This window comes from Cucurbita maxima, unplaced genomic scaffold (assembly GCF_002738345.1).
Source record: "Cucurbita maxima cultivar Rimu unplaced genomic scaffold, Cmax_1.0 Cma_Scf00050, whole genome shotgun sequence".
Taxonomy (NCBI): Eukaryota; Viridiplantae; Streptophyta; class Magnoliopsida; order Cucurbitales; family Cucurbitaceae; genus Cucurbita; species Cucurbita maxima.
The window spans coordinates 299,372-321,276 of NW_019272066.1; the positions used below are offsets into that span (position 1 = coordinate 299,372).

Genomic DNA, 21,905 nt, shown 5'->3' on the forward strand with positions numbered 1-21,905 from the left:
CCTTTCGTGTTTTATTTTTAAATGATAGACCGGGTTCCTCACCAACTGTATGACACTCTGACTATCTCTATAAAGAATCTCTTCGTGCTGCTTCTTGCCCAATTCTTCCAGATAGTCAGTCATTCATATCATCTTCTTTCCAGCTTCAGCTATTGCCACGTACTCAGCCTCAGTACAACGCATTTTTTAAGCCTAGACGTCCCATCATCCATGGCTTGCTCCCACTTGGTTGTATCCTCCAACTGTAGGGCCTCCTCAAAGGGTTGTGGTTCCCTTTCATCAGCAACAGATAGTGTAATGAAGGTACATAAATATCTGGTACTCTGATAGTACTGGATGATCTTCTCAACACCGGTTCAGGTGTCACTTGCTCCACTGTTGATTCCTCCGCAACAACCTCAGGAGTTTGTTGAGTATATGCTACAAGATCACTAGGTGATTTTCCCCGTAACTCAACCTCAACTCCCACTTGCTTTGTTGTCTTGGAACCTTGCTCCACATCTGGTTCCTCAGTAGTAGTCTTAGGAGTTTCTTGAGTATCTGCTACAACATCACTAGGTGAGTTTCCCTGCATTTCAAGCTCAACTCCCACTTGCTTCGTGGTCTTGGAACCTTGCTCCACATCTAGTTCCATTTCCAACCGCACTTTCTTCAATTCTCTAGCAGCCATTGTGAAGCTAACTCATTTTTGTTTGCTCTTAACGTAGTTCTCACAATGACCCACATCAACAGATTTCTGACCTTCTAAAACTTCTTTCACAGCCAGTGTCTTCATTCCTTTCACGCTCATATGTCCAAGTCTATTGTGCCATAGGCTTGAATTTGAAGAACTCTAAGCAACAACAGCTATGTTCATACACCCTGCAGTGGTGTATAAGGTTCTAGATTTTGAGCCACGTGCTACCACCGTAGCACCCTTCATAATCTTCCACGAACTCTTTCCTAACTTTGTTGCATAACTTGTGTTGTCCAACTAACCAATAGAGATTAGGTTCTTTTTAAGACCAGGAATATATCTGACATCCTATAATGTCCACTGATTTCATGCCGGAGTTTTTATGTAGACATCTCCTTTTCCTTTAATCTCCAAATCTTTATTGTCGGCAAGATACACCTTCTCGAAATTTCCAGACTTGAAATTCAGGAACAACTCTTTATTTGGAGACGAATGAAAAGATGCACTTTAATCAAAAACCCAGGATTCAATCGAACTGTCCACGCGAGGATTAGAGCATCCCCAATGTCTTCGGCTGAATTTATAGAATCATCATCATCTCCAGATTTGTGATTCTGCTTTCTCTTTGGTCCTATACAACCTGTTCGTAAGTAACCTTTTTCTCCACAATTCCAACACGTTACATTTAGTCTATTTGGAGATTTTTCTCGGTTCTTTTATTTTGATCGCCCTTTGTTTGGGCTCTTCGATTTACTTCTTCCCCGTTGGTCAACACTGAGAGCACTACTAGATGAATTTCCAATTTCTTGTTTGCAAGTACTTTCGCTAAGAACTACATCTCGAATTTCATCAAACTTCAGTTTATCAAATCCTCAGGAACTGCAGATTGCGGCAACAACAGTATCCCACGACATGGGTAAAGATGACATCAAAATCAATGCTTTAATTTCATCTTCGAAATTAATTTTCACCAAACTCAGTTGACTTACGATCATATTGAATTCATTTATATGATCCACAACAGATCCACCTTTAGACATCTGTAGATTGAACAATCTCCACATCAAATACACCTTGTTCATAGCTGACGATTTTTCGTACATATTCGACAGCGCCTTCATCAGATCTGACGTTGTCTTCTCCTAGATGATGTTAAACGCTACGTTTCTGGATAGCATCAACTAGATCATCCCTAAGGCTTTTCGATCCTTGAGTTTCCACTGCTCCGTGGTCATGGTATCTGGCATCACTCCCAACAAGGGTTCGTGAACATCTTTCTAGTACAGATAATCTTCAATCTACATCTTCTAGAAACTGAAATCGGATCCATCGAACTTCTCAATTCCAATCTTTGAACTTTTCATCTTCACATATCGTGGTGACTTCAACCTGGCTTTGATACCAGTTGTTAGGATCGCACAACAACGCACACATTCGATCTAGATGAACACAAAAGAACAGATAGAGAAAATGCAAGGAGAACTCTTGCTAAAGGATTTATATTGATGACTTCAAGTATGTATAATAAGAGAGAATACAGATAATATAAAAAGTACATTTTCAAAACTCGGCCCAAGGGGATATATATATGGTTTAGCTTACTATATTTAGCTTTACCAGATATAACCATCTACTATATATAACTATTTACCATATATAGCTTTACCCGATATAGCTTTTTACTATACATAGCTATTTACTATTTATGACAATAAACTTTATATGTCATTTACCAAATATAGTTTTACTATGTATGACCGTTGACTCAGCTATAAATAAGCAGCAGGCTCCATAACCTAACACATATAGTGGCAACAAGGTTTCTGTTGAGGTTGGCTCACTCGAGCTTCCCTTTTTAATTACAACAATAGAGTTCGATTTATGGCAAACAAGGAATTTTCGGCAATAAGGATATCATAAACAAGTTTGACAATATTCTAATCTCACAATCCATTATTCGAGTTTCAATACAATGATCGTCGAACGAAATCCAGCAAGCGTAGATTCATCATGGCTAAGATTCTTTCTCAACTGTACTCTCGACCTCATTTTCACCCCTCTTGGTTGATGGTTGTTTTTCTGAATGATCGTCAGATTAGACTCTGTTACTACTAGGCATTTTGCTAAGGACATGTAAATGACTTTGTGTTTCAGTAGGACGTTCATCCCTAACACGACGTCAAAGTCATCCATTTCAACTATCAAAAAATGATTTGCCTAGTTCAAGGCTCCAGCTTGATTATAGTTCTCATTGTGACTCTTAAGACAAGTAAAGCTTCCAATTTCACGGCATTCATCTTTCCTGTATCTCGATGCCAAAGGATGTTAAAATATTTTACATTGGTCTCGATCATGAGTCGTGGGTGGTTCTAGAGTCGACAATGGTTTTCCTTGCTACTTTGTGCTTTATCCAGACCTTAACATACATAATATATATATATATATTCTTTTAACTATAACACATATGGTCCATGAAAGAATTGTAACTCTTATGCTCATTAATATTATAACCAAAAGTTAGAGAATTGATGTCCAATTAGCCAACCCTAAATTTGTAATCTTGGTAGAGTGATTGAAATTACAATGGAACTAGTTTAAACTCCTAGTACCTTAAATGAAGTTGATCTCTTCTAATAAAACATGAATTTCTCTTTAATATCATTAATACAATTATGCTTCATCTTGAACCTTTCAAACAAGAAACTAAAAGTGCATTCAATTGAACTCCATTTTATTGTCATCTTGAATGATGTGTAGGATATATTCTTGATTTACCTTGATATTTCATATTAGTTAAGCGTTTTGCAAAATCACAAGTAGACGACAACAACAACGATGAGCTTGGGTCTTTTTATTATTTTAAATAAGTTTTTTCTCCATTTATCCATAATAACTCTCTAACTAAATTCATATTATACAAATAATCAAATTTTTTACTCCTAAGAAGTAAAATATGCAACTTAAACTAAAATTTCATCAAAACAAATCTTATTGCGATACAACATAAATGACAATTATAGCCTTCAAATAAATACTAGAGTAGTTGTGGTGAACTGGATAGAAACTCTAGTGTTCATCCATAATATAACACCTACTACCTGTATTATGACCTAAAAATTTGAAAACATAAGTTGTAGTTGAAAATTACATAATACAATCCCCTAAATCCAAGAACTCGTGTCCAACTAGTCAATCCTAAAGATTGTAACTAGCATAGAGCAATTAAAGCTCCACATGAAGTAATTTAAAGTTCCAGTTACTTAACTAAATTTTATCTCGTCTTTAATGAAGCATGAGTTGTACTTAAGTTCATGAAATGCTTATAGACTCCAACTCTGAGTGCTATTAATCTAATTATATTTCTATGAGTTTGTCATAAATGAAACTCAGATGCATTCAATACAACTTTATTTCTCGCCATACGAGGCAAAATAGAAGAACTAAATCAATCAAGCTGATGAACTGAACCAAATCAATCTAACCAAACTGATTAGTTTGTTTCCTTTGTTGGGTCGTTGTTTTATTTGATAACTCTTATATATTTGAACATTCAATATTACATGCCTTACAAATAAGTAAAATAGTTTTGATTCATATTGAGTAGGAGCTAAAAATGTTGTGTTTTCTACTTAAGGCATTTGGTCTAGTTGTATGATTCTCGCTTAGGGTGCGAGAGATTGTGAGTTCAATTCTTGAAAATGATATCTTCTTTTTAGTAATCAAACTCTTGTACCTGTCTAGATCTAAACGATATAATAATAAAAGAAAATAAATGAAATAACTATGATGATACATTCAATAAACCCTATAAATAAAATGAAATACGATGATACATTCAATAAACATTGTAGCTATATAATTTTTCAAACAAATGAAATAAACACCCTGTAAATAAAATGAAATAAACATTAAACCCGATAAATAAAATGAAATCAATAAACCTTGTAAATAAAATGAAATAACGATGATACATTCAATAACATTCTAGCTCTCTAGATCTAAAAGATATGAGATATAACAATAAAAGAAAATAGATGAAATGAAATAACGATGATACATTCAATAAACATTGTAGTTGTCTAGATCTAAAATATATAAAAATAAAAGAAAATAAATGAAATAACGATGATTTTCAAATAAACCCGGTAAAAATAATTTTTCAAATTCAATAATCCTGTAAATAATTTTTTAAATAAATGAAATAAACCCTGTAAATAATTTCAAATAAATGAAATAACGATGATACATTCAATAAGCCCTATAAATAATTTCAAATAAATGAAATAACAAACGATTCAATAAACCCTGTAAATAATTTCAAATAAATGGAATAACAAACGATGATACATTCAATAAACATTGTAGCTGTCTAGATCTAAAATATATAAAAATAAAAGAAAATAAATGAAATAACGATGATGATACATTTAATAAACTCTGTAAATAATTTTAAATTCAATAAACCATGTAAATAATTTTTCAAATAAACCCGGTAAGAAATAATTTTTCAAATTCAATAAATCCTGTAAATAATTTTTTAAATCAATGAAATAAACCCAGTAAATAATTTCAAATTATTTCAAATTCAATAAACCCTGTAAATAATTTCAAATAAATGAAATAACTAACGATGATACATTCAATAAGCCCTATAAATAATTTCAAATAAATGAAATAACAAACGATTCAATAAACCCTGTAAATAATTTCAAATAAATGGAATAACGAACGATGATACATTCAATAAAAATGAATAAATGAAATAACGATGATAGATTCAATAAACATTGTAGCTGTCTAGATCTAAAAGATATAACAATAAAAGAAAATAAATGAAATAACGATGATACATTCAATAAACCCTGTAAATAATTTCAAATAAAAAAAATAACGAACGATGATACATTCAATAAACCTTGTAAATAATTTCAAATAAATAAAATAACGATGATACATTCAATAAACCCTATAAATAAATTCAAATAAATGAAATAACGATGATATATTCAATAAATAACTTAATATAAAATTCAAAATTAATCAAACTCTTGCAGCTGTCTAGATCTAAAAAATATAATAACAAAATAAAATAAATGAAATAGAAATAACGATGATACATTCAATAAACAACTTAATATAAAGTTCAAGATTAATCAAAGATGTCTAGATCTAAAAGATATTATAACAAAAGAAAATAAATGAAATAACGATGATACATTCAATAAAACACTTAATATAAAGTTCAGAATTAATCAAACTCTTGAAGCTATCTAGATCTAAAAGATATAATAACAAAAAAAAAAAAAAAAATGAAATAACGATGATACATTCAATAAACAACTTAATATAAAGTTCATAATTAATCAAACTCTTGTAGCTGTCTAGATCTAAAAGATATAATAACAAAAGAAAATAAATGAAATAACGATAATACATTTAATAAACCCTGTAAATAATTTCAGAATTAATCAAACTCTTGCCACTGTCTAGATCTAAAAGATATAATAACAAAAGGAAATAAATGAAATAACGATGATACATTCAATAAACAACATAATATAAAGTTCAGAATTAATCAAACTCTTGCCGCTGTCGAGATCTAAAAGATATAATAACAAAAGAAAATAAATGAAATAACGATCCTACATTCAATAAACCCTGAAAATAATTTCAGAATTAATCAAACTCTTACAGCTGTCTGATCTATAAGATATAATAACAAAAGAATAAGGGCATTTGATTTAGTGGTATGATTCTTGCTTTGGGTGCAAGAGGTCTCGAGTTTGATAACCAAGATTGACCCAATTCACTCCTCTCGGAAGAGAATGTTTGTCTTAATATCATTTTGTGTTTCTCACTTTCAATTGACAGACCTATCCAAATTTAAAACTAATCTTGTGATTTATCTCTCCGGGGGAGAATAAACCCATTATCTGACCTTCTTGTTTTGCATCGTGGTGTTCATGTAGTGGGTTGGTTCACTCGAGCTCCCCTTTTCAAATACAACAATGACAGCAAATGTAGATTCATCATAGCTAAGATTTTTTCTCAATTGTACTATTGTCATCATTTTCACCCCTCTTGGTTGGTGGATGTTTGTTTGAATGATCGTCATGTTAGACTCCATTACTATTAGGCATGTAACTTACTAAGAAAATTAATACATGTCAAACACTCACAAAGTACGACATGTGGAGGGGCTATGGAGCACACGTTGTTAATACCTCGTACAATTCATCGAACCAAGCCAATAGTAACACCACTTACCTGGTTGGTCCAAAGAGAAGTCACTAAATATTTTGTATTGATGTTCGTTAGATCATACTCATCGATGTCTAGTACCAAAGTAAAATCTATACTGACTTCCTTCACTCTCTTTCTTTTTCTCCTTCTTTATTCAAATCTGCATTGGTTAGGGATAAAGAAAGGATGAGTTGGAGATTGAGAAATGGGAAGAGAAATAAAGAATGTGATGGAGGATGAGGAGGAAATGGGAGGAAGTGGAGAACATGGATAAAATGAGCAGGCACGCAACTCTTAAGCCAGACATGAAACTAAATATTATAAATACAATTATACTTTATCTTGAACATGCCAAACATGAAACTAAAATGGGCTCAATTTGATGGTGTTAATATATAACATGCGGGAGCAATTTGGATCTTGGGCACTTTTAGAACAACAATTATAGTAAATAACTAGCATGTTCATAAGTATTAAAATTTAATGAGTTTGAATACTAACCTTTTGTAGTTCAAATTCTTTTTTCCTCACGAACCGATTTCGAAGAACCACTAGTGTCTTCTACACTATCCTCCGGCCTTAGAATAGGATTGTAGAATCCGGTGAGTGACTAAACTTGGGAGGGATTTTGTATATATGAAAAGAGTGTTTGTGAGAGGTTTTTCTCAAGGTTTTTCACCAAGAAGAAGACCTTTCATATTTTATGATCACTCTATTTATAGAGTCATGTTGGCATGTTCATGCAAATTTGAGATCACCAAATTTTGACATTCAAAATTCCACTCAAATGTTTGGGATTATGTGGCAAGCATGCAATGTTTGGGATTATGTGGCAAGCATGCATGCTTGAGTTAACCAGATTTTGACACTTAAAATTTCACTCAAATTTGTGGGGTTTATTTGACAAGTAAGTAACATTTTGACTTTCTTCATTTTGATTCAACAATCAATTTGAATTAATCATTTAATATTAATTAAAATACCAATCTCAATTAATTCCGACACATATTTGATTGAGATATTTAAATCTTATTTAAATATCTCAGATTCTCTGTTTTTGTTTAATTCGTAATAAAACAAAAATGCGGTTAAATATATCATATATATGTAGTACATTCTCCCTAATTTGAATTCGAACACTTCGAACTCACTCGTCACACTGTTCTATAGTTTAGTCTGATATGAGCTAGCAGAGGGATCTAATGGACTTATAGATCATGGGCTCTAACGATCCAAGATTAACTAGTTAAACTCATTAACCTTGTTAACCAACATTCGTTAACTACTAGGACATTCCACTATAGCCTAGTAGTTGCACTCCCCTCACTATAGATATATTTATGTCCATTTGATATAACCATGATTATTAAGTCGATCCTTCACAGGTTGTTCGTAACTAGAGCTGGGTCAATTTACCGTTTTACCCCTGAAGTTACTTCTTGTTTCTTATGTCTCACTAATCCTCTAATGAACAATTGGTTTATGCTCCAACTAGTAAACCAAATCCTTCTCAGGCCAATGAGATGGTGGGGCCCCTTGTTCAACACCTGAAGTCAGTACTTAAGGGAACTACCTCTCTTCTATCCTTAAAAGTGGGTAGAAGTGAATTCCATCTTGCACCCCATGTCCCTAGCCATTTACCCAGTCTTACCCCTGAAATGGGAGACCTATTGAGTCGGCGAACTTGAGTCACTCTCATCCATGCAAATCTAAGGTTAATTCCGAATAAACAGGAGTTCGTGGTTAGCTCAGGATTAAGATTGAGTTACTTAGGTCATCGAATGAATAGAAAATCAGTCTCAACAGTAAACGACATTATAAAGTGAGAGTGATTTTCTTCATGGTCCGATCTTATGCAATACATATTGCATAGGACACCCCCACTCACATGTCTTCACATGTACAATTTTAGTGATCACATTGTTTATGTTATATACAAAAGTGGGTTGCATCCATAGTGTCCCCAGAATAAGATACTCAGTCTTATCCTTATACTATAGATCATTTTGACTATATACTTGAACTTGATCAACTCTTATGTCTCTACATATAGTTCAAGTAATCATACTATAACCAGAGTATTCTTAGTTTATTTGATTTAGATTAATGATCGTAAAGTTCACTTTATTCAAAAACAATTTTTACTGAATAAACAACAATAATAACTTTATTGAAATAGAATATGTTTTTGTTTACAAACTATGAGTTTTAGGACATAAAACCCAACACAATTTAACTCCATTTTGTTGCCATCTTGAATGATGTGTAGGGTATATTCTCGATTTTCCTTAAAGTTCTCGTGGCATGATAATTTATATTTGTTAAGCTTTTTGTAAAATCACAGTTAAAAGACAACAACGATGAACCTAGGTCTATTAGTCATTTCAAAGACAATTTCTTTCTCCATCTTATCGGTAATACCAGTTCAACTAAATCTATATTATTCAAAGAAACAAGTTAAAGACTCATAACACCAACTACCTAAATTATGACCTAAAAATTTGAAAACTTAAGTTGTAGTTAATAATTACACAAAAATTTCCCTAAATCAATGAACTCGTGTCCAATTAGCCAATCCTAAGGTTCGGAAATACTTATAGACTCCTACTCTGAGTAATATTAGTGCAATTATGTTTCATATGAGTTTGTCATAAATAAAACTAAGGTTCATTCAATACAACTTTATTTTGTTGTCATTCGAGGCAAAATAGAAGAATTAAATTAAACAAACTGATGAACTGAACGGAATCAATCCAACCCAAATTGATTAGTTTGTTTCCTTTGTTGGGTTGTTTGTTTATTTGATAACCCTTGTATATTATAACAATTCAATACAACGTGCCTCACTTACAAGTAAAATATTAGACCATCAACTTGTCATTTTATAGCCGTCCAACCACTCAAAGAAAAATATATTTGAGTAAAGCTAAAAATATTGGGTATTTAAGAAAAGACATTTGGTTTAGTGGTAAACCTCACTTAGGATGCAACCTCAAATGCCCCTATGTCTAAATTTTTTCTTATTGAAGGACTTCATATTTATATAAACTTGTTGTTCCTATTATTTACTTTTCAAACATACCTCTTAACTTCTCTACACCAATTGTTGGGCAACAAAGTCGACATAAAGTAATTAGATAAGAGATATCAAAACTTAAGCATGTTGGCAGCCATTCAACAGCAACCTAAAGTCTTTCTTTACATCCCAAGGCTTAAAAAGGAAGAAAAACAAAAATTAAGGCAATTAAAACTATAATGATAATGCTCTTAATCTCATTTCATGTTTCTCACTTTCGGTAAGTATGCCTTCTTAAGTAGGTCTAGTAGAAAGCTCTTTGTTCTTATTATGTTCTTGTTTTGTTCTCCAAAACACATTCTACATCCAAGGCTTCAGTTCAAGCGCATCGAGGACTTCATGTGTTTCCTACAATACGACAAAATACGACCTTAATACCTAGGCCCAAGGATTCATACATACATTTTAAGTGGCATAAAAAGGGCATTTTGTCTAGTGGTATGATTCTCGCTTTAGGTGTGAAAGGTCTCGAGTTCGATTCTTAAAATGCCCCCTTCAAGGGAGATAAAATGGCACAAGTTAAATACATACAATGTGAATTGATAAGCTTAAAATAAATAATAATTGGATTAATATAATATCTATGTCGAAATGATTCATAAGTTATACCTAATTTTCTCCCATTTTGGATTCCCATTTTGGACCTATTATTGTTGACGAAATGTGTAGGGTTTTGTGACATGAGAATTGTGGGGATGTAGCTCAGATGGTAGAGCGCTTGCTTTGCATGCGAGAGATATGGGGATCAATACCTTGCATCTCCAAAATAAAACTTCTTCATTTTTCATTATTATTGATGACGAAAAATTTAGGATTTTATGGTGCAAGTATTGTGGGGATGTAGCTTAGAGCACATCTCCAAAAGGAACTATTATTTGGAACTATTTTTTATTAATATTTTATTTATGTTAAATCTTTCCTTATTTATGACATAATGAGCGGAGATATTTTTTTTCATTTTCACAATTATTGATTACGGAACACACAATCATTGATGACGGGACATTTAGGGTTTTATGATGTAAGAACCATGGGGATGTAGCTTAGATGGTAGAGCTTCCCATGTGGGAAGTACGGGATCGATACCTTGCTTCTCCAAATGAATCGATTACCAAATAATTATTTCTTTTCAAATTTTTCATATTTACTACATAATGAGCAGAGATAGTTTTCATTTTCACTGTTCTTGATGACGAGATATTTAGGGTTTTGTAAAATATGAATTGGGGGATGTAGCTAAGATGGTAAAGTACTCGTTTTGTATGCAAGAGGTATGGGGATCTATGCCTTGCACCTCCAAAATAAAACTATCTATTATTAAATATATTTTTTACTTTCAATTTTCCCATATTCATGACATGTTGAGTAGCGATATTTCTTCATTTTTACTATTATTGATGACGGAAAATTTAGAGTTTTGTGATTCAAGAATTGTGGGTATTTATCCCAGATGGAAAGATACGGGGATCTATACCTTGCATCTCCAAAAGAAAATATTTGTTATTAATATTTTATTTCCATTCAATCTTTCCTTATTTATGACATAATGAGCCGAGATATTTTTTCATTTACACAATTATTGATGACGGGACGTTTAGGATTTTCTGATATAAAAGTTGTGCGGATGTAGATCAAATGGTAGAGTGCTCGCTTCTTGTGTGGGTAGAAGGGGGATCAATACCTTGCATCTCTAAATGAATGGATTATTAAATATATTATTTCATTTCAAAATTTTCATATTTACGACATAATGAGCAGGGATAGTTTTTCATTTTCACTATTATTGATGACGAGACGTTTAGGGTTTTGTGATGTAAGAATTATGAGGATGTAGCTCAGACGGTAGAGTGCTTGCTTTGCATGCTAGAGGTACGTGGATTGATACCCCATATCTTCAAAATAAAACTATTTATTATTAAATATGTTATTACATTTCAAATTTTTCCTTATTCATGACATGTTAAGTAGCGATATTTCTTCATTTTTACTATTATTGATGACAGGACGTTTAGGGTTTTCTGATGTAAGAATTAAGGGAATGACGTTTAGGGTTTTATATGTTATTACTTTTCAATTTTTCCTTATTCATGACATGTTAAGTAGCGATATTTCTTCATTTTCACTATTATTGATGATGAGACGTTTAGGTTTTCTGATGTAAGAATTAAGGGAATGACGTTTAAGGTTTTCTGATGTAAGAATTTAGGGAAATGACGTTTAGTGTTTTCTGATGTAAGAATCAAGGGAATGACATTTAGAGTTTTCTATGTAAGAATCAAGGGAATGTAAATTAGATTTTAGATCGCTTTCTTAGCATGTGAGAGGTATGGGGATCCATACTCACATCTCTAAAAAAAACTATTTGTTATTACTATTTTATTTTTATTCATTTTTTTTTTATTTATGGCATAATGAGTAGTGATATTTTTTCATTTTCACTATTATTGATGACAAGACTGTTTAGGGTTTTATGTCATAAGCATCGTGGGATTGTAGCTCAGATAGTAGAGTGCTCACTTTTAGTGATGACAAAAAGTTTAATGTTTTGTGAAGTAAGAATCATGGGAATGTAGCTTAGATGGTAGAGCACTCGCTTTGCATGCGAGAGGTATGAGGACTGGTACCCCGCATCTCTAAAGGATAACTATCAATTATTAAATATATTAATTATTTTCATTTTATTTTTATTGATACAGGGATAGTTTTTCATTTTTCACTATTATTCATGACGAGACATTTAGGGTTTTGTGATATAAGAATTGTGGGGATGTAGTTTAAATGGTAGGGTGTTTGCTTAACATGTGAGAGGTATGGGGATCAATACCTCTTATCACTAAAAAAATCTATTCGTTATTTTTAATATTTTATTTCTATTCAATATTTCCTTATTCATGACATGATGAGTAGAATATTTCTTCATTTTCACTATTATTGATGACAGAAAATTTAGAGTTTTGTGATATAAAAGTTGTGGGGATGTAGCTTAGATGGTACAACGTTCCCTTAGCAAGAGGTATGGGGATTGATACTTTGCATTTGCATCTCTTGAAGAAATTATTTGTTATTAATAGTTTATTTTTATTCAATATTTCCTTATTTATGACATAATGAGCAGAGATATTTTTTCGTTTTCACTATTATTGATGAATTTAAAGTTTTGTGATGTAAGAATCGTGGGGATGTAGCTTAGATCGATCACTTTGCATGCGGGGATGTAGCTCAGATGGTTTTATTTCTATTCAATCTTTCTTATTTTGACATATTGAGCAGAGATATTTTTTTATTTTCACTATTATTGGTGATGGTAGGTTTAGAATTTTATGACGTAAGAATTGTGGGGATGTAGCTTGGATGGTAGAGCGCCCTACTACCAAATATTCTATTTCTATTTCAAATTTTCTTATTTATGACATAATGAGCAGGGATAGTTTTCATTTTCACTTTTGTTGATACTAGGACATTTAGGATTTTGTCATGTAAGGATTGTTGGGATGTAATTAAGATGGTAGAGTGCACTCTTTGCATGCAACAGCCACGGGGATCGATACCCCACATCTCCAAAAGTAACATTATATTTTTTTCATTTTCATATTGATGATGGGAAGTTTAAAGGTTTTGTGATGTAAGAATTGTACGGATGTAGCTTAAATGGTAGAGCGCTTGCTTTGCATGCGAGAGGTATGGGGATCACTATCATGCGTCTCCAAAGGAAAACTATCAATTATTAGTCTTATTTATGACATAGCGAGCAAAGGTAGTTTTTCATTTTCACTATTATTGTTGACGGGACGTTTAGGGTTTTGTGGTGTAAGAATTATGGGGATGTATGTAAGATGGTTTAGTGCATTGGGATCGATATCCCACATCTCTAAAAGAAATTATTTGTTATTAATATTTTATTTATATTAAATCTTTCCTTATTTATGACCTAATGAGTAGAGATAGTTTTTCATTTTCACTTTTATTGATGACGTGATGTTTAAGGTTTTGTGATGTAAGAATTGTGGGGATGTAGTTCAGATGATAGAATGCTTTCTTTGCATGAAAGAGGAACAGGAATCGATACCCTGCATCTCAAAAAGAAACTAATTGTTATTAATATTTTATTTCTACTCAATCTTTCCTTATTTATGACATAATAAGTGGATATATTTTTTCATTTTCACAATTATTGATGACGGGACGTTTTGGGTTTTCTAATGTAAGAACCGTGGGGATGTAGCTCAGATGGTAGAGCTTCCCACGTGGAAAGTAGCTTATTTACGACATAATGATTAGGGATGATTGTGGGGATGTAGCTTAAATGGTAGAGCGCTCGCTTTGAATGCGAGAGGTACGGGGATTGATACCTTGCATCTCCAAAATAAAATTATCTAGTATTAAATATGTTATTTCTTTTGACATGTTGAGTAGCGATATTTCTTCAAATAAAACTATATAGTATTAAATATATTATTTCTTTTGACATGTTGAGTAGTGATATTTCTTCATTTTCACTATTATTGATGATGAAAAATTTAGGGTTGAATGGTTGGGATGTAACTCAATGATAGAGCACTCTTTGCATGTGAGAGGTATGGGGATCGATATCACGCATCCCCAAAGGAAGATTATCGATTATTAAATGTATTATTTCTTTTCAATATTTTCTTATTTATGACATAATGAAACTATACGTTATTAATATTTTATTTCTATTCAATTTTTCCTTATTTTTGACATAATGATTAGAAATATTATTTCATTTTCACTATTATTGATGACGGGTAGTTTTGGCTTTGTTATGTAAGGATTGTGGGGATGTAGCTTGGTAGAGTGCTCTCTTTGCATGGATTATATATGGGTTTAAAGGTGGCTTGCTACACACAAAAAGATGGGGATGTTAAGTTTTTAAGTCACTCTTGAAAAGTATGGTGTGGGATAAATTGGATTATTGCCTATTATTTCTAAGAATATATTAAGTCTTGGGACTAATGTTTGTCATTTGTAGAGATGGCATATAATAGAGCAATTCATAGTACCGTTCTCGTTTAGAGTAATTTATAGTACCACTCATTGTTCTCGTTCTGAAGATGTTTATGGATTTAATCTGCCTATTATTTGTAAGAATATTAAGTCTTGGGACGAACGTTTGCCATTTGTAGAGATGACATATAATAGAGCAATTCATAGTACCGTGTTCGTTTAGAGCAATTCATAGTACCACTCATTGTTCTCCTTTAGAGCAATTTATAGTACCACTCATTGTTCTCCTTTTGAAGATGTTTATGGATTTAATCCACCTATGCCTCTTTATTTGCTTCCTATTCATTCTAATATTTTTGTGAGTAAAGCAACCACAAGTAAGGCAGATCTGATCAAAACATTGCATAAACAAGTGAAATGAGACAATTGAGAAACAAAAAGTTACTTTAAGAATTAAATATTTTTGTGAGTAGAGCAACCACAAGTAAGGTCTGCTCAAAACATTGCATAAAGAGGTGAAGGAGACGATTGAGAAACAAAATTTCAAAGTTACTTAAAGAATTAACAAATGACGGAAGGAAATCATTTTTCAACTCGATAACTGGTTTTGGATACATTTTCGCAAGGAGCGATTTCAATCCAAAAGGAAGACAAAGTTACATCCAAGAGGGGATAACTTCTATCAAGTCCTTGAAATAATTAATAACAATGCGTATAAAATGATCTTTCTTGAGAATTTTCAGCACATTCTACTTTCAATTTTCAATGTTGCTGACTTCAGTCCTTTGATGTAGGTGATGATTTTTCTCATTCGAGGACGAATCCTTTTGAAGAGGGGGAAGTTCATAAGGATCACGGTGATTCAAATGTTCCAACTGGACCAGCCAAGAAGATTCAATAAGCATTTATTCTTCATCTATAAAATTGGATAGACTTTGTTCAACTCTCATTTCATGTGTTACAAGTTTATTCGATTGAGGAAGGACTATTTGGAGCGTCAGAAGTGAATATTTACATAGTTGAAGTAGAGGATGAAGTTGCAAGTATCATTAGATGAGTTGTTAGAAAACTTTATTTATTTTTAATTCATAGAGTATGCAATGGTCAAATTGACCTCGGCTTTGGTGGAGATTAAGGGGATTTAGATTAAATCCAGGCCATTAACTTCTTTTGTGGGGAGACTATAAATATCCTCAAATTATTATGTAAAAATCAGATTTGAGATGAGTGAAATTGATCTCTCAAGTTGAGAAGTTCCTTAAAAATCCGAGCATTAACTCTACCATTTTTAAGTTTCAAGCAATTGTTGGGGGTAGAATTGCACATGAGTCTATCAAGTTCGATTGTGTGGTTGAGTGAAATTCTCAACCTTCTACTTATTTTAGGGATTTCTTCTCTTCCTATTCATTGTAATTTATTCTAATACAAACAAGTTTGTTTTTTGGAAAATGTATTAAGCACATGGGTTTATTAATTACGGTGAACTTTTGTTTAAAATGAAGTAAATACAAATGGAGTAAGTATATATAACAATAAAAGAGGACTTATGTTTACTAGCAATTTTTTTTTAACATGAGATAGAAGTAAACTAGTAGTAAAAAGAAGTTACTCTCATTTTACAATATAAATATTGTTAAAGGGTAGCAAAGAAGTAGTTTTGACATATCAATGTAGGTTTTGAAAACTAAAATAAAAAAATAAAATAATAAAAAAATAAAAAAATAAAAAAATAAAAATAAAATAAAGGTCGTTTTCAAAAACTTAGTTTGTAGTGAAATTTTACTTAAAATTCAAAATGTATTGTTGAAGTAGAATGTGAGATCTGCAATTTTCGTGAAGAAACCTTGTTGATATGGATTACAGATTGAAATATAAGAAAATCCAAAGAAAATAGATCGAAAATGCGAAAACGCTAACATCTGGAAATTTGAAACACATGCAGGAGAGAGAAAGAGACTGCCATGCGTCGACCGGCGAACGGAAGAGCGCGGCGAAGCCGGCGTGCGTCATGTGGCAGCGTACCACTGGTGCGCTGAGTCGGGTCAACCCGTACGCCCGTTGAACCAGTCCGGAAACCCGCGGTCCAACTCGACTTTTGCCACCAATCACTGTGAGCCACGTGTCTCGCTCAGAAAATTTGAAGGTAAGACCGCTGCCGCTGGGGTTGGAAACGCGACACTGCCCGCGCGTGGAGGCTGCGAGTGTGGGCGTGTGCCGGCGCGCGTGAGAAACCTGCTGGCGCGTGCATGGCGCATGGGACCCCCAATCTCTCACCTATTTGACCTCCGTTTGCTTGTTTTTCGCCCCGATTTCAACTCTGATCCTATTATTATGTGAATTAGGTCCTATCAAGAAAATTTCAGAATTTTTGGAATCTTTACCAGCAAATAATTCGAGCTTGGGAAGGCACGCGTCAACCATGTAAGTAGCCATTTGGATTTTCACGAGCAGTACTTGTAGGAACTACTAGGAACAAGCATGCAAGCTACCACTCATTAACTTAACTAGCGGACCTAGTATATTAGTATGGAAACTGTGAAAATGAAGTGATTAAGGAAAGCTAGATATGAAATGTTTATTAAATTTGTTTTATTGAGATTCTGATAAAGTATGTATGCATGAGGAGGATGGGAAACTTGTGAAATCTGCGCTCCGGGTAAAGATGGACGTTATCTTCCCGTTGAGCATGTTTGTTAATATTGCATGAACTGCTACGTGTCAACTCTTATGCATGATGATTGCTGTGTTATCTTTCTTGATGAATAGGAAGAAATTACGAGCTTAGATTAGGGTGCTTGTGACTAAGTAGGCTTGATGAGACCCTAGAATGGGGGACTTCTAGAATACCGTGCAATTAGGCCTACGAAATGATTATCGGCGGATCCAGAGCCCCAGAATTCCAAACCCGATAGGTTTGTGAGATCAGGCACGAGAATCCTAGAGATACATGAATCCAAGTCTAAGCCACCAAGTTCTCCACCCTAGAAAGAATAATAGGTCACCACGGTAACTGTAGGGAGCTCGCTAGAGTTGAGCAGTGTGGATAGTGTCATCAAAACCTCCATTTCTCTCTCTGCTCCGATATCGTACCGTTGAGACAGTGCTCCGGTACGGAGATCGTTGAGCTTGACAGATTCGGATAGGGAAGTGTGACAAGTGCCCAGCCCTAGTGGTGATAGCTAAGAGGTCTTTTGAATAGGACTCCTAGGCCGTAGAAACCCGTCCCTGAGCAGGGGACGTGAAGCCACATAGGATGACTCAGTAGCTGACCGGCACATAGGGGGTCGCACCCCGTTTAGTGGATGTATGGTCCCGTGGGAGGGTCGTTAGCTAACCTCCACGGATGATGTTCAGAGAGAGTTACGTATTCAGATCCAGCCATACGAGCCCCTCAGATTTACTTATGAGGACACTGATCATATCATTGCTTAAGATGGGCAAGCCTCCTAAGATACAGAAATAAGAGTTGCAGCTTAGTTCACTCTCTTTAGAAACCCGAGAGAGACCATGGATACCTACCAAGATAAGGATGTGAAAAGAGCCTACAAGTAGGTTGCTTACTGAGTATATTTTTATACTCATCCCTTTCTCCCCTTTTTTTTTTCCTATTTGGTAACATTTGACTTTGATTTTATATTTAATTTTAGTGTCCTTAATTTCCTTTCTTGTTTTAAATTTTGCCGGATTTTTCCTTCCATTTTATTTTTATTTGTTTTTTATTTCATCTTTTTAGTCACGATTCGGTATTTCGAAGCTTCGAAAGTTGGGTTTTGGTAGGAAATTAGGTTCAAAAATGAAATTAAAACAATAATTTTGATGTCATCTTTACCCGAGCCGTGGTATACTGTTGTTGCTGCAATCAACAGTTCACGAGAATCTGATAAACTAAAGTTTGATGAAATTCGAGATGTCAGTGAAAGTATTCCCAAATGGGAAATTGGAGATTCATCTGGCAATACTCTCAATGTTGATCGAAAGGAAAGAAGTAAATCAAAGAGCCCAAACAAACATGGGCGATCAAAATAAAGGAATCGAGAAAAATCTCCAAACAAACCAAACGCATAGTGTTGAAATTGTGGAGAAAAATGACACTTTCATACAGATGGTACAAAATTGAAGAAAAGCAAAATCACAATATATTATTTCTTTTCAATTGAAGAAAAGCAAGGATAATTGTGGGGATGTAGCTCAGATGGTAGAACAATCATTTTGCATGCGAGAGGTACGGAGATCGTTACCATGCATCTCCAAATAAGACCTATGACTTTTGATGTAAGAATTGTGGGGATGTAGCTAAGATGGTAGAGTGCATTTTCACTATTTAGTTTTTCATTTTCACTATTTATGGATGATAGGACCTATGACTTTTATGATGTAAGAATTGTGGGGATGTAGCTAAGATGGTAGAGTGCTCTCTTTGCATGCGAGAGGTACGGGGATCGATTGCTCGCATCTCCATTTGTCTTCTTTTATTAATGATCATTCAGGATCAATCAGTAGAATTGATTATATTTGTTGGGTTTAGTATGATTACTTGAACTATATGTAGAGACATCAGAGTGAATCAAGATAAGGTTGAGTACCTTATTCAGACTGGATGCAGTCTACTTTTCTATATGATATAAACACTTTTCTATATGATATAAACAATGGAATCATTGTACATGTGAGTGGGGGCGTTCTATGCAATGAGTATTGCATAAGATCGGACCAAGAAAACCACTCTCACTTTGAGACTGATTTTTTCATTCAATGACCTACGTAACTCGATCTTAATTCTGAGCTAACTATGAACTCCTGTTTATATGAAATTATCCTTAGATTTGCATGGGTGAGAGTGGCCCGAGTTCGCCGACTCAATAAGCCTACCATTTCAAGGGTAAGACTCTCACTTTGAGACTGATTTTTTCATTCAATGACCTAGGTAACTCAATCTTAATCCTGAGCTAACTATGAACTTCTGTTTATTCGGAATTATCCTTAGATTTGCATGGGTGAGAGTGGCCCGAGTTCTCCGACTCAATAAGCCTACCATTTCAAGGGTAAGACTGGGTGAATAGCTGGGGACATAGAGTGTAAGATGGAATTTAGTCCTATCCGCTTTTAGGGATAGTAGAGAGGTTGTTCCCTCAAGTACTGACTCCAAGTCTTGAACAAGGGGTCCCACCCTCTCATTGGCCTGAGAGGGATTTGGTTTGGTGGTTGGACCACAAACCAATTGTTCATTAGATGATCAGTGGGACTCAAGGAACAAGAAGTAACTTTAAGGGTAAAACGACAAATTGACCCAGCTCTAGTTATGAACAACCTGTGAAGGATCGACTTACCAATCATGGTTATATCAAATGGACAGAAATATATCTATAGTGAGGGGAGTGCAACTACTAGGCTACAGTGAAGTGTTCTAATAGTTAACGAATGTTGGTTAACAGGGTTAATGAGTTTAGCCGGTTAATCTCGGATCATTGGAGCCCATGATCTGTAGGTCCATTAGGTCCCCCTACTAGCTCATATCGGACTAAACCTTAGAATAGTATGACAAGTGAGTTCGAAGTGTTCGAATTCAAATTAGGGAATATACACTAAATATATAGGACATATTTAAACGTATTTTGTTTTAATTATGAATTAAACAAAAAGAGAGAATTGGAGATATTTAAATAAGATTTTAAATATTTTAATTATGAATAGGGATTCATAATGAATATGTGCCGGAATTCATTGGGATTTTCATTTTATTTAATGTTAAATTTTAATTAAATTGTTTAATTAATCATTTCATATTATTTTGATTTGAAATTAATTATAGGAATATTGTGTGTCAATATATGGTTTAACCAAACTTGCATGTTTGCCACATAATCCCACAAATTTGAGTGGAATTTTGAGTGTCAAAATTTGGTTTAACCAGACATTGTTTGCCAAATAAACTCCACAAATTTGAGTGGAATTTTGAGTGTCAAAATTTGGTTAATTCAAACTTGCATGCTTGCCACATAATCCCACAAATTTGAGTGAAATTTGAAGTGTCAAAATTTGGTAATCTCAAATTTGCATGAACATGCAAATATCATGCAAATATGACTATATAAATAGAGTGATTAGGGTACATGGAAATTTTGCTCGAAAAACTTTGAGAAAATCGCTCAAAACTCTCTCTTTACATATACTAAATTCCTATCAAGTTTAGTCACTCACCGAATTCCACAATCCCGTTTTAAGGCCGGAGAATAGTAGGGAAGAAACTAGTGGGTGTTCGAAACCGGTTCGTGAGGAAAAAAGAATTTAAACTACAAAAGGTTAGTATTCAAACTCATTGAGTTTTAATGCTTTTGAACATGCTAGCTAATTTACTATAATTGATGTATTTAGAGTGCCTAAATCTAAATTTCTTCCGCACGTGTTATAGTAACACCATGCTAGGCACTTTATTTACATTAATTTGAGCATGGTGGGTACCATTTCATGAATGAAATTTTATGGTTGCTATTGTGGATGTTTATGGTTTTGGCATTTTTTTTATGCTTACATTGTATTCAATTATTGTAATTGGCCTAATGTGTATGGGCTTTAATGAGTGCAGAAAAGTCTGTAATTTTTATGGAGTCACTAGAGTCCATTTTAGGTTGTAATTGATCAAAAATGGAAGAGATAGCAAGCTGAACTGAAGAAGAAGATGGAAGAGGCGGTTCGAGTATTTTTTTCTTCCAGCTAGGGTTCGGTTCAATGTTTTTAAGGGTTGGTTCGACCTGTACGTGATCCTCGGGAGCGGTTCAAGTTATTTTTAATTATTAATGTAATAATTTAGTTAATTGCTTGCTTTAAAATGCCAAAATCAATCCACTTTAATGTGTTTAATTAATTATGCATTATGAATGTATGTTTTAATTAAATAAAAAATGTATATGCATAAAGTATGTCATATAGAGTTTAAATCCCACCATA

At 33.6% G+C, this 21,905-nt stretch overlaps 1 long non-coding RNA gene across 1 annotated transcript; it reads right to left on the minus strand.

Annotated features, from left to right (window-relative positions):
* Positions 1-1,322: 1,322 nt before the first annotated feature.
* LOC111471318 lies at positions 1,323-17,437 on the minus strand. Its single transcript, XR_002715180.1, has 3 exons — positions 17,235-17,437; positions 6,753-6,756; positions 1,323-1,337 (listed from the first exon to the last, which is right to left on the minus strand). It is a non-coding gene; the product is annotated as an uncharacterized LOC111471318 (long non-coding RNA).
* Between the last annotated feature and the right edge of the window lie 4,468 nt (positions 17,438-21,905).